This window comes from Manacus vitellinus, unplaced genomic scaffold, assembly GCF_001715985.3.
Source record: "Manacus vitellinus isolate BGI_N305 unplaced genomic scaffold, ASM171598v3 scaffold_14_pilon, whole genome shotgun sequence".
Lineage (NCBI taxonomy): Eukaryota > Metazoa > Chordata > Aves > Passeriformes > Pipridae > Manacus > Manacus vitellinus.
Window position 1 is genome coordinate 11715963 of NW_021939063.1, and position 13304 is coordinate 11729266.

Sequence of the window (13304 nt, forward strand, 5' to 3'; positions counted from 1 at the left end):
AATTGGAAAAGTGTGTATGCTATTAGACTCTGTACATCCTCTCAGGGTCATATTAGTCACAGAATACAAATGCCTAATGCGTACTGAGTGCAGACTTTTCTCTTTGTAAAAGAGCAAATATACAACTTTGATTTCTCCAGTGCATTAAACTGCCGCAAGTGTTGTGGGTAAGTCTGGTCAGAGTTCAAGTTTCTGCCAGTCCTGGAAGAATAATTAGCAAGTCTGGTAAGAGCTCTGAAGGCAGTGATGTTGTTATCAAGGGGTCCAGACTAGCTATGGCCCTCCTTTTCAAAAGGGCTAGCAATGGGTGAAATACATAATAGTTTGTTAACTTAGACTGAAACCTTTCCATGTGGTCCATGTTATCCTGTCTGATGTTGCAGCTAGACCTATTTTTGAGATTATGGCATTTCAAAGTCTATTTAATAGTACTTGTTTATTTATGTTTTTGTGAAATTCAATATATAGGAACGTAGACGGCAGGAATCAAGAATTGCTGTTAATCTTCAATGTAATTTAGAGGAAGGAGATAAATATTCCATGTCTGTAAAAATCAGATATGCTACTTCAGGTTCTTGAACTTTAGAAATACTAATTCAATTAGAGATTTTTCCTGATAAAAGTGGGTAACAAACAGAGTGCTAATTGTTTGTCTACAGCAATATGACATCTCAAAAGCAGAATTTAGAGCCTAAAACATCTGTCTGGTAGTGACCATTACTGTTCAGTAAATAAAATCTGCTGCCACAATGAAGGTACAATTTTAGTATTGACCTGCAGAAAATGTTATTAAAGTTATTTGGATTTGGGTTTATAGTAGAAGAGGATACTTCAATATAAAAAAGAATCAGTGAAGAATTGTTTGCATATAGATGTGAGGCTGGTTTCTCCCTCTTATTTGCTCACATGAGTATTAATTAATTAACATTAATTAATTTGCAATCATCCATAAGCTGTGCCAGGTTTGGTGTCGCTCATTGTATTCACTGTTTTACTCATTCCATATGTTCTTTGAGCATTGTCCTGAAATTGCAGTTAAAGAGGGGCAAAAGAGGACATTTGGGTGAGGAAAAATAAACAGTAATCCTTTAGACCACACAGGATTAATTGTTTATTCCCCAGAAAGAGCAGAGCACAAGTGGAACTACTGGACAGTTCAGAACTGAACTTCAGTGGCATAAACGATCTTTTATAATTGGTGTCTCATGTGTTGTGGTGCATCAGTATGAGGAAATATTGAGCCTCAATTTTTACATGATTTTTGTGATTTTTTAATAGTTAACATAATAGAGGGGGAGGATAAAATAATTTCTTTGCAAAGCATGACTCTTCTTTCTCCTTTGTCCATGCCACCAGGTGGAACACAAGTGGGTTGTGCGACTATTTCTGCCCAGCTCATGTTATAGATGCCTTGAGTATAATTTAATATTCACTAGCCAGCTAACCAGAAAAAATAATACCTGTCACTAAGAGTCTGAACTGTTATTCCCCAGGTTTAATCAACTCATTTTACCAACGTTTCTTTTGCCCCCTGGTTCGAGGTCTCCTATTTGGCACAGACGTCATGCGATACCCGATGTGGGAGCTGGAGACTTGAGAGCTGTTTTCCTAGACTAAATGTTTGAGGTTACAGGACGTGGCCTAGTTTCACATAAGCTTTCAAATTTCAATGGGACATGCTGAATCCTGAAACTGTCAAATAGTGTATTATTTTTGGAGTGAGAGAGAGTACGTGTGTGTGAGTGTGTGAATGACCTTTACATTTTTACCCTATCCCAAAAGTCTGACTTCCTGCCCTTTCTCCCATGAGTCCATAAACTTTAGCCATTAAAATGAACACTTTTTAAGGAAGAAATTCAGTATAGGAGAGAACGAGTGGAAAGAGGAATGATGTATTAAGGGGAAAATAAGGAATACATCTAAATGCTACAACTTCATGGAAAACATAGAAAAAATCTGGAGAATTTGGGATTCTTTCATTTTTGCCAGGTTCCCTTCTCCATCTTAGTAATATCAAGACCTCTGTGTGTGGGTGTGTGGGAGAAGTGATGAGGGGGTGAGGGGTATGTTCCATTTTGTTTCTCACAAAAAAGCTGATTTTTTTGCTACTCTTCAAAGCAATAGGAGTGATGAATCTTACCTAATTCCTTTCCAAATTTGTAACTAATTCTAAAACTTTGTAAGCTCACAGAATGGACCTCTCTAAATGCTGAATAAAAGTGCTTATGTCTCTCTTTATCAGATTTCTCCTCCTTGATATTGGTGATGTAAGTTATTCATTTCACAGATACAGTGTGCACTCTGATATTTCCTGAAGTGATACATGGCAAAACCAGAACTCTAAAATCCTGGAGACAGAGCTATCTGAGTGGTAACAACAAAGCTGTACACATTGGGCTTTTTTCCTTCCCTTTACCCAAGAACAACTGGCTTCTCTATCTAGAGAGTTGCAAATCTCTTCTGTGTCTAAAGGAAGAAAACACTTTACCTGACAGCTCTCCTTCTTGGACGTCACTCACAAGTAAAAGAAGTGCCACTATTTTAATGTGAGCAGTGGAATTAAATACATTTTCTTATGGATTTTTATCCTTATTTTGATGTCCTTAACAGAGAGAATTATCTGTTTTCATCCCAGGAGTTCTATCCAGTACCCCATTAAATACTGTCTGAGCAAAATGCAGCGCTTTGTTTCATTGCTAAGTTGGCAGACCAAAACAGACCACACCTGATCTGGCTGTAGCCTCTTGCACTGTGAGTCATTGAAATGGGACCTCCTTGACCTCATTACCAGTTTTCTCAAGAGTTGTAGAAACTTTTAGGCCTCTCTACTTTGTCAAAGCTTGTTGAAAATGGCAGTTATTTCAGATGTTTTGGGAGGACTTCTGGATAATGCCTCCTCTGGTTAGGAATCAGACTTTTTCCCACCTCTTCTGAACTCATCTAACAATGCTAAAAAAAAGGAGTAAATGGTAGGTAATATGATACAGGGATATCTTTGTGGATTATAACTATGGGAATTGATGTAAACTTTTCCTTCCCTTTGGAAGTACGTATCAATATAACACGTTGAGACGTTCAGCACGATGAAGTGTATATGAGCCTTATGATTTAACAGGAAACTATTCAAAGCCTGGGAACTTGGTCTGAACAGTGACATTATGCTTAATTTGGCTCCCAAGACAGAGCTCCCATCAAGCTGAACTATTCTACTCCAGAAGCCGATTAGCCAGGCTAGCTCAGTGCATTGCAGTATTCCTCATGAGTTCATGTCTTTCCTTTAGGGAGACAGTTGTCTCTCAAATAGCATTGAGTACTAGGAAGGAAAACTATTCCCTCCTTCCCCTTTTCACTGAGTCATTGATTCTGTCAGCCTGTCTTCCATGTGTTTGTGAAGGAGGAATAATTTGTATCCAGCTTTAAACCAAACTCTTCATATTGGAAGTGTTGTTATATAAAGCAGCTTTCTTTGTAAAGAAAAAAAGCCTGGAATTTGGAGTCAAAGCCTAAAAACTAAATCCATGATATTGACAATAGCCTTAGGCAAGTCATTTTACACTTCTGGCTCATTCATTAGTTATTCAGATGTGAATGCTAATACCATTAGCAATATGTATTACTGCATAGGGTGAGCAGAAAAGCAACAGCGCTGCTCTCGAAGAAAATAAAATGTAGAATACAATGCAGGTCTAGTCTGCTTTGACACCTGTGGGAAGTCCATAACACAGTATTGGCTTCTTGGCTTGTAAACAGCTGTTGTGATTCGAAGTGGTACTTTGGGCCACTTAGTAGTCACTATTGAAATGCTGAGCACACGTGTTAAGCTTTATCCTGTAATGCATTTGGTCCCACGTGCTTAGCCTCTGAGCTGCTCTCAGGCCTCTCCAATGCTCATCTACCTGCTGGTTTTTGTTTGGGTGGTTATTCTTAGTTTGCAGGAGAGCTGTGAATAATCTTGATGTTTCTTAATCCATTAAAGGTATGATTTTTAGGTAGCATCTTACCCAACATAAATATACTTTTACATGAAAGCGAGTTACACAAGGCTAGAATTTATTAAGCGTAAGGAGAGCAAATGATCCAAACGTGACCTGCTGTTTCACGCGGGTTTGCAACGTCCACGCGACTTCGAAAGCAAACTTGGGCCGCCGTAATTCCAGCAGCACCACGATGGGGTGTCCAGGGGGTCAGAATGAAGGGTGTGATGTAACAGCGAGCACGGGCTGAGCTGAGCAGCCCTACAGCACTAATCAGCGTGTGAGAGGAGAGCCAGGCACGGATTTGCCCCAGGGCATGGTGGTGGACGAGACGCTCTCCGGCTGCGCCCCCCTCCTGCTGCCATGGGCGGGCACCACACCCTGTGGAAGGGCACAAGCCTGTTGGGTGTTAGGCCATCCCGCACCTGCTTAAATTGCATCTAGCTGGGAGAGGGCGCCCCGGCAGGGGCGCGGATGCGGGCAGGGGAGGCTGGAGCGGTGTCGCATGCCGCGGCCGGTGGTTTCCATCCCCGCGGTTTCCGTCCCCGCGGTAGCGCTGGATTTGCCTCAACCTTCGCCCCTCTGGGTCACCCTCCGCCCGGGCCGGAACGGCGGCGGCGGGCGCCGCGTTGCCGCAGGGGCGCTGTGGGGTCGTTGACGCTGCGGTGCCGCAGCGCGCATGGCCGCCCGTCCCCGAACGTTAACGTGGGGTGCGTGAGGGCACAGTCGACAGCTTGGCAAGACGGCGATGGCCGCGTTGCCTCAGCACCACCGGCTCCACCGCCGCCTTCGACGGGCGCACGCAGAGCGCGCGCGGGCATCACGCTGGACCTGGGGCTTTCATCCTGCCTGCGCAACCGCGGTGCCGCCGCAGTCGCCCGGGCCCGCGAAGCCTGCAGTTCACGCTGGTCGACTGGCCCCGGGCACCCTCCCTCATCCGCACCATATCGGCTGGTAAGGGGGCGCGGTGGGACCGGGCCCGCCCGGCGGTCGGTCCGCGGTGGGAGCTGCTGGTTGCGGAGGCGGGCTCCCGGGGGCAGGCGGGGGTGCGGTGCCGGGTTCTGCACGGGCGCTGGGACTCTGTGACGCTTCTTCATAGTTGCCCCTCAAATAAAGTGCCAGTGCTCACAGGAAAGGGGTTTGCGAATTAGAGTTCCTGGGGTGTGCTTTGAACAGTCAGGCCTGCTCAGGTTCCTTACTTACTTGGGTAAAAAGTTTTCTTTATTGTGTATGGAGACCTTATTAATGGCATATTACAGTCCTGTTGAGTTCTATTTTGTCACTTGTTAAAGCTGTCAGAGTTTGCTGTTGCCTGGGTTGAGAGCTGTGCACGGGACATCCCCGTGCTGAACTTGTCTTGGAGAGACCAGGGAGTTCTCACATGATAATCTTATGCTTAGAAATAATTTTGTGGATTTTGGTATCTTTTCATTTTAGTCTTTGTAGATTATATTGGAAGGTTAATCTGGTTTGTGGTAGAATTTATTCTGAATTAGTTCACCTTGTTCTATCTCCCCCCTCCATCTCTTCTCAAAAGAGCTAAGAAGTGGTTGGTGCTCGATTAAGGATGTGATGGAGTTGCAGCTGCAGGCTGCTTAAAGCAGTCGCAGGTTGTTAAACTGCAACTACAGAGGTCAATCAGTAGATTCAGTTCTTATGCGTTTCCTCTGCCAGTCTCTCTTTAGTGTCAGCTATGTGGTAGATTTGCAATAGAATGTGTTCTTGGCTAGACTAAGGTTCAGACCGAGTTACTTCTCGTGATGAACAAATTTAATCCCCTTTTGAGCAGATGTGTTATTTCTAAGCTGCGGTAGTAGTAACTGTATCGTGTTGTTTACACTGCTTCGGGGGTAAATATTTACTTCCATGTCTGTTTCACCGCCGTCCAGTGCCATTCACGTGCTCCGGAGCTGCAGGGGAGGAGAGGCCGGGTGCTAAATAACAGAAACTTGTGGTCTTTTAGTCAGTCTCTGGTACTTGACAACCCACTATCGTTCTTCAGTAATTGTAAGCACCTGATTAGCTTCTCAAGAGCAAAGTTTACTTTGGCAAACGTTTCTTGGATGTACTCAAGAGTGACTTGTAGTCAGACATTCCTTTCTGCCAGAAGCAACTAATCTGAGGGGTGTAAACTTTCTCATGAAGAGGACATGGGAAAACTTAGAAAACTGCTTTAACCATTTTTTTAAAATATACCTTTAATACTTTTTTGGGGTGATTGTTTAATACACAAACGTCTTGTTGCTTCCTTTTGTTTTTATGAACATCTTCAAAGTATTTAGTCACAGCTCTCCACATTGGCTGAATAAGTTATTCAGATTTCCTTATTGATAGGCCATGCAGGGAGAAGCAAAGATGTGGACTAGAATAGAGGGCATGATGAAATTTTCTTCCCAGCAGAAACGGTTCTTTACAGGCGTCAGTTCAGGCACATAAGCACAATTATACCATATTATGTATATTAGTTAAAACATTTGCTAATATGACTTACTGCAATTCTGTGTATTAAGAAAGGGTTGTAGGGAAAATGCAGTGTTAGTAGTTAAAAGGGTTAAAAAAATTCAATTTTCTGCTTGATAACATGTATCTTGATGGTGTATGCCCCCTCCCCTTTTTTTTTCCCCCACCAGGTTTGGAGGGTGAGACCATGATGATAATAAAACCTGATCTGTGCCTGTGGAACTACTTAGGTGCTTACAGGTTTAGCGTGTTTTGGTGAAACTCAAACTGAAGTATAGCATATCTTGTGTAACAGGATGCATTCTTTGGTGTTTGAGTATTTCAATATTGCCAACTTTTTCACCACTTCAGAAATGACACTTGAAAAATTTAGATTATTTTGATCTACCTCCTTGTTGTTGAACGTTAAGGGTTCACTGTTCCAAACATTTTGTCTGCAACATTCCGAGTAGGAATGCTGCTACTTTTTTCTTTTTGATGGAATCTGTGATTTCCCTGTTATTACACATTTTCTCTATACATGGTTTTAAAATAAAACTTGAGTGCAAAGTACTTTATCTTCCTGTGTTTATTCTGCCTCTCGGGTTTCTCATACCTGTTTAAAATACTGCTTTTATGGTATCAAGTCCTGTGGTAGCTGTATATGTGTATTAATCTACAGGAAAACTAAACACAGGATGGCTGTGGGCAAGGGAGCTGGATATGAGGGTTCATGCTATGCCAGGCAGTGCTCGACCTTGTAAATACTTGTCACAGTCACTCACAAGATATACACAATACCTTAGGATTCAATGAATGCAGAATATTTGAGTAGTAACCGAATGGAATGGAAAATGGAAGTCGTATTTCATTCTGTGTGGCTACGTTTTTCTTGCAAAACTTGTCCTTGAAAACAAAACATATCAAATGTTAAATCAAAAGTTTATGGTTTTTTGTTTTTTGTTGTTGTTGGTTTTTTTTAACCTGCATGCTGGGAATTGGAAATGTTGCAGACAGTTCCACCCAAGATACTTTCTTAAAGTTTTAGCTGGAAGGTGATAGTCAAGGTTGGAATGGAATAAATAATAGTCACTTGATGTACTACATCATGCCTTTCACCACGCTGGTTTTTATTCTTCAGCATCAGGCTCTTGTGTGTCTGTGGCAGGAGGGTATTAAGCTGTTGTTGGTAGCTGTATGGCTTGAACTGTTTTGTATTTCTTTTTGTCTTAAACAAGAACGGAACTCTTTATTTAAAAAAAAACTCTTTATGTAAAATAATTTCAGACATTTCCTGTGCTTTAGGAGGCTCTTGTCTCAAGCAGTGCAACAAATATAGCATTTATAGGCATTTGTGACTTGCTAAGCAGAGAAAACAAACCTCAATAACTAATTTTAAGGGTCAATTCTTAGCTTGTCATGAGGAGTAAGAAGAACCCACGTCAGCCTTACACTCACTTGCTGCACTGAAGGAATGACTGCAAGATGCAATACTGTTATTTTTCTTCTGTTACTGTAGATATTTAGGGTGGTATTTTTGGTAAAATTTCACACTGAGGTGGGGTAGTTTCTGTCACAGTGCTATGGGGTTTTTAAAGCTTCTGTTCTTTTGTTGAAGTTCAGCTCCTGATCTTCCACAAAGCTGATGTTAATGTCATCCAAGTAAAATAAGAGTTGCTTTTATATTTGTTTGTTGCAGACCTGTGCATCCAATAGGGTCTGGAATGGTTTCTGAAATGAGTTCAGCAGGAAGGGATGCCTGCAGAGAGGTTATACAAGTTAATCTGCCAGAAGAAATTCAATCCCCATATTTCATTTTAAGACCACTTTGCGTAGCAAAGTAGTTTAACCAGTAGCAGATTTTTTACTTGCTGATGGTTAATTTCATGCCCTACAAAGGGTCAGCACACTAATACAGAAGAACATGATTACCTCATCCCAGCTTCCCCCACACAGGCAGCCAAGGGATATCGCAATGTTTGTTTTAGGTGAGCTGTTGTCAGATGCCCTTTATCTGTTTGATTTTGAGATGGGTCCTCAAAAGAAATTCTGAAACAGAAAATTGTCCTTTTTTTTTTTTCTTCTCCCTATGAAGTTCAAAGGACAGAGTATCCTTATAGGGTTTTAATTGGAAAGCTACTGCTTGACCCTGGTTGTCTAAACTTGGGGTGTGGGGAATTCTGACGAACTTGTAGTTTTGTAATCCTTATGCCTGTCTGAACCTTTGACCTTTTTACTTTATAACTAGGGCTTCATTGTCACCATTTGTCCCTGCAGTTCCTTTCAAAGAAAACTGCCTTGCAAGTGTCTGTTTCCACTTTGCTGCTGTGTTCTGCTGAGGAAGGGTATTAATTCATACCTGATACATTGGAGGGACCAAGACTTTTGAACTTGCACAAGAGCTTGGGGAGGGGGAAATGAGCATAGCAAAAGCATGTCTTGCTGATGCAAATGAGTACAATGAAAACAGGCTTGGGAGATCAAGGGAAATGTGGTCTTGCTACCAGCATTCAAATTCCGTCAGATGCAGATTATTTGTAAGATTAACATATCACAAAAAACTCCCACCTTTTATCACAGATTAGTTGTTTTGCTGAGTTTGTTGTAAGCTTTTAAGAGGATTTGTAAACTCGGGGTTACCTTTACATTACTGCAATGAAAACACACTTCTGTTGATGTGAGCTTTTGTTTGTTGAGACCTTTGTGAAGATGTGACAGTTAATGGTTTTTTTCATTCTAGGTGAGTGAGCAAGTAGGGTTTTATAGTTGTAGATGTATATATGGATGACTTGCTCTGAATGAAGGAAAATCTCTTCTGTGGAGGAAAGAGTGCCTTGTGTTGTTTAGTGGATACCGTTCTGATCAGAGAGAAGTCATTGGAGAGTCTTGAGAACTTTGACTATCAGCTTGAAATGAGAATAACATAATAATGAACCTTGTTCCGGTGAAAAAAAAAATTAAAATACAATTTTTGTGTAGTGTAATTCATATTCATGAGCCCTGTTGTAGTGGTTGATGTCGTGGAAGTACTCTTGGGCCAAGAGAGTTCAATTAACACTAGTGTGAATGTTTTCTAAATGCTATTGGACTCTTCAGGTTGATGGTGCTTGTAAATTGCTGATATTACTTTGTATTAAAAATGCAAATAAACTTTATTTCTGCAAATGAAAACACTTCTCTTGAAATTGAAAAAGTGTCTCTTAATTCAGCTCAATTTTGGCTGGTGCCAGATACTTGCCTGACAAAAGGGTATTTTTATTGATATTTTAAAATTAATTTTAAAATTTTAAATTTTTTTTAATTAAGGAACTGTGCCCGAAGAAAAATCAATCGGTATAAAAATTTTGTTGGTCTGGAATGCCCCTCTCCCCAGCTCCCGAAACGGAACTTTGTCTCCTGGATGTTGCAGTGCACAAGAGGGCAGTGTTTGCTTACAATGTAGGATCTTAGCGATAAGTACTCGGGGTAACAGGTCAACGTGGGTGGAGTGACCTTACTGTGAATCGAAACAGAATTAAGCAGAAGATTTGGAACACAACTGTGGCTTAATTTTCTCATTCTTAAAGAAAACATCCTCTGTGTTTCAAGGAAGGTTAGGCTTTTTCATCTATAACTGGGATAGTGCTTTTTATACCTTAAGCAATAAAAACTTATGGGGTGTTGTCTTACACGTGACATAAAATGCAGGTAACACAGGTGAGACAAAACAACTGCCTCGCTGTGGGAACCATGAAATTTAGTGTACACAGTTCTTTTATTAAATTCCCCATTTGCCCGTGTTGTATAATAACTGGGCAAAAGAAAGCCAGTTATATGAAATCTATACTGAACCACTTGTGTGTGATATCAGGGTTTGTTGAGTGAGGTTGGGTAGAATGAAACTTGGAGTGTGTGTTTACCAGGGTACTTTAGAGCATTGGTCTCATGGAATTTTTGTCTGCATCTGTGCCATAACTGTAATGGATTTAGCTTTCCATGTGTTATGCATTGCTCCTCATCTGTGTGTTTTTGAGTGATGTGACAGTGGGACTGGTCTACTTGGCTGCTACTATTTATGTTCTATGTTCTTTTCTGCTATTTTGACTTGAAGCTGACTTGCCTATTAAAGCTACACATGTTCAACAAGTTTCTAAACTGTACATCAACTCTTATATTAGAGAGCCAAGTAGGATGAGGCTTCTGTTCCTTTTATGGATTGAAAAGTTTACAAGGAGCAGGAGAGCCATTGTCTCCTGATATCAAAAGTTATAGTGAATAATCACATTCTCTTCGGCCTCTTGTTAGAATCCTGTCAGAAATGTACTGTTTTCTGTGTTCAGTTTTAAAAAACGTTGTGTATTTTTTGTTCAGAAGACCTGATTTATAATTGAATTTTAATCTTAAGTGTAGATTTTTAACTAGGAGTGGCTTTATTGAACCTTGTTTCAATGTTAAATTATCCCTTGCTAGGACAGGTTTTCTACAAAGCTTCTGAGTGGTTGTGTTTGTGTTTGCTTGTATACAACAAAATTGTGCTAATTCACACTTGGTTATTTGACACAAAAACATGACAGCTTCTCAAGAAAACATAATAACCAAGCACTGTCATGGTGCTGTTTAAGTCTGTTTGATCATTTTTCCTATTGATTTAAAAACAGAATTTCTTTGTTCCGTTGTACTGTGTGCAAGCATTCATCAAGTAACTGCATGCCCTTTCATTTCACTTTTGCTTTATGTTTTTCCTTACTGGAAATTATTTTTTAAACTGTTTGGAAGAGTGGGAAAGCTTAATCAATCAATTAAAAGCTTAATCAATTTTTAAATCAATGTTTTAAAATATTAGCTAATGTAGTGAAGTCTTATAAATAACTGCATAAAATTCAGAATAGCTTACTATAAAATATGAACCCTATTTATGGTTGAAATTACCCTTGTCAAAAAGAATTTAAAGCCCATTTTTCAAAGTAGCATTTTTACTGATGATGGATATGTTTGCTTGCTAAATAGTCCAGTTTAGCAATTCAGTGGTCTGCTAATTGACAAACTGGACTTATAAGGATCTACTGTATTTTTTCTGCATCCTGATTTAAAAGTTGTCTTCAATTAGTAGATGCTAGATATAAGCTCAATGATACATTGCTTATGTATAAACCCATTTTTAATAACTAGTTTAGCTTGATAGAGCCATGAACTGAGCTTCCTTAATATATTTCTCAGTGGTTTTTTTTTGGTTTTTTTTTTTTTTTTTTTTTGTGCTAGAAATAATAATGTAGGTTCTTAGATGACTACTGTAAAGTACTGTTTATAAAAACCTCTAGGAAAACCAAATGCAGATGGAAAAATTTAGGTTATAATTGTGAAGCAATTGTGCAACCGATCTTCTAGCTAAGTGAGCAAACCAAACCCCTGCACTGTCAGTGCTGAAGTCTGTTAAGTGGAATAAAAAGTTGATTCTCTGTGTGGCAGTGAGTTGTTTTCTGTCTGGGAACCCTAAGATTGGCCTGGCAAGCTGAAGAGCAAGGGCAGATATTCTGTGGTTGTAATTTCCAGACGGATTCTTGAACACATTGTGTTCTTTGGGTCACAACTCATAACGGAGCAAAATTGGGTGAGAGTTTCAGGGAAGAAAGACTTGAACAGCTCACACGATAGCTGTGATTGCAGAGACCCTGTGCATTCTGTGAGAATATATTCTCTGTGCTATCTGTAAAATTCAGATTAAATAGCTATTCTGAAGTGCTTCCTTTAAACTGTTTGCTTCCAAAAAATGTTACAGGCTAAGTAAATACCAATAATTCTTATTTCCCATCTCCTTATCAGTTATTTTACCAAAATGTTCTTGTGCAGTCTATCTGATCTCTTCAAGTGAGCATGAAATGGTTAGTGTTGACTTCCAAATTGAATTACAATCTCTGTTTCAAACTTAAACTGATTAATTCTACATTAGATTGAAATTACCAGCACTAGGGGTGGTTGTGAGAAGACAAACAAATACCCATGTGTGTTTATATATATATGTATGTATGTTTAATGTAACAGCAGAATGAGTTGGTGAATAGCGAAAGGAAATGGAATAGCAAAGGTAGCTTAAATAAAAATGAATAAATTGTATTCAAAAGCATTGTGGAGGTAAACGATGATAAGGGGAATAAAAATCAACATTTGAATTGAGGCTTATAGAAGTTGATCTGGGTAAGAATCCAGGTCCCTCACCCCAAGTTCCAGAGAAGAGAGGATACATTTGGGCTTAGAGTTTTGTTGAGAGACTCCTTTTTCTTTTACTTCAGACTTTAGAAGGATCATGAAGACAGTTTTGTCCACTGCAGATCTGCCTTTTCTGCAGTACTGGAATATTGACTTGAGTAGCACTGACTACTAGCACCTGTAGCACTTTCTTGTCTTCTGTGCTAAAGTTTTCCTTTGTTTTGTGTCTTAGTTGGGATGCAACATATGATTGGCCTATGAGAGGAGCTGGTACTCCTGGATCTCAGGAGCTCTTTTGCGTTGTCAAACTTTGCCTCAGTTTGTTTCAGCCAAGTTTCACCTGTCTTATTTCTGTTAAGTGCATTGTAGAGAAGGTGAGCATCTTTTAGATGTGATTCCTGTGTATGTAGAATTTGAAATGATCTTTGAGAACATGTTGGGTTAAGACAAGCTGTAGAAGTGTTTGAGAATTGTTGATAGAACTGTCCAATTATATTAACAAGGATAGGCGTGGGAAATGTCTTTTGTCATAGATGCTTATCCATGCTTAAATCTACTTTTCTAATATTAAAGACTACCCTTCCAGCAGTGTTGCTTTTGGGAAGAAAATTTTCCAAAGCATACAAAAACTGCATTTCAGAGAGAGAAACAAAATTGTAGCTGGGTTTTTTTTTTTATGTTTTTTTTTTTTGTTTTTTTTGTTGGTTT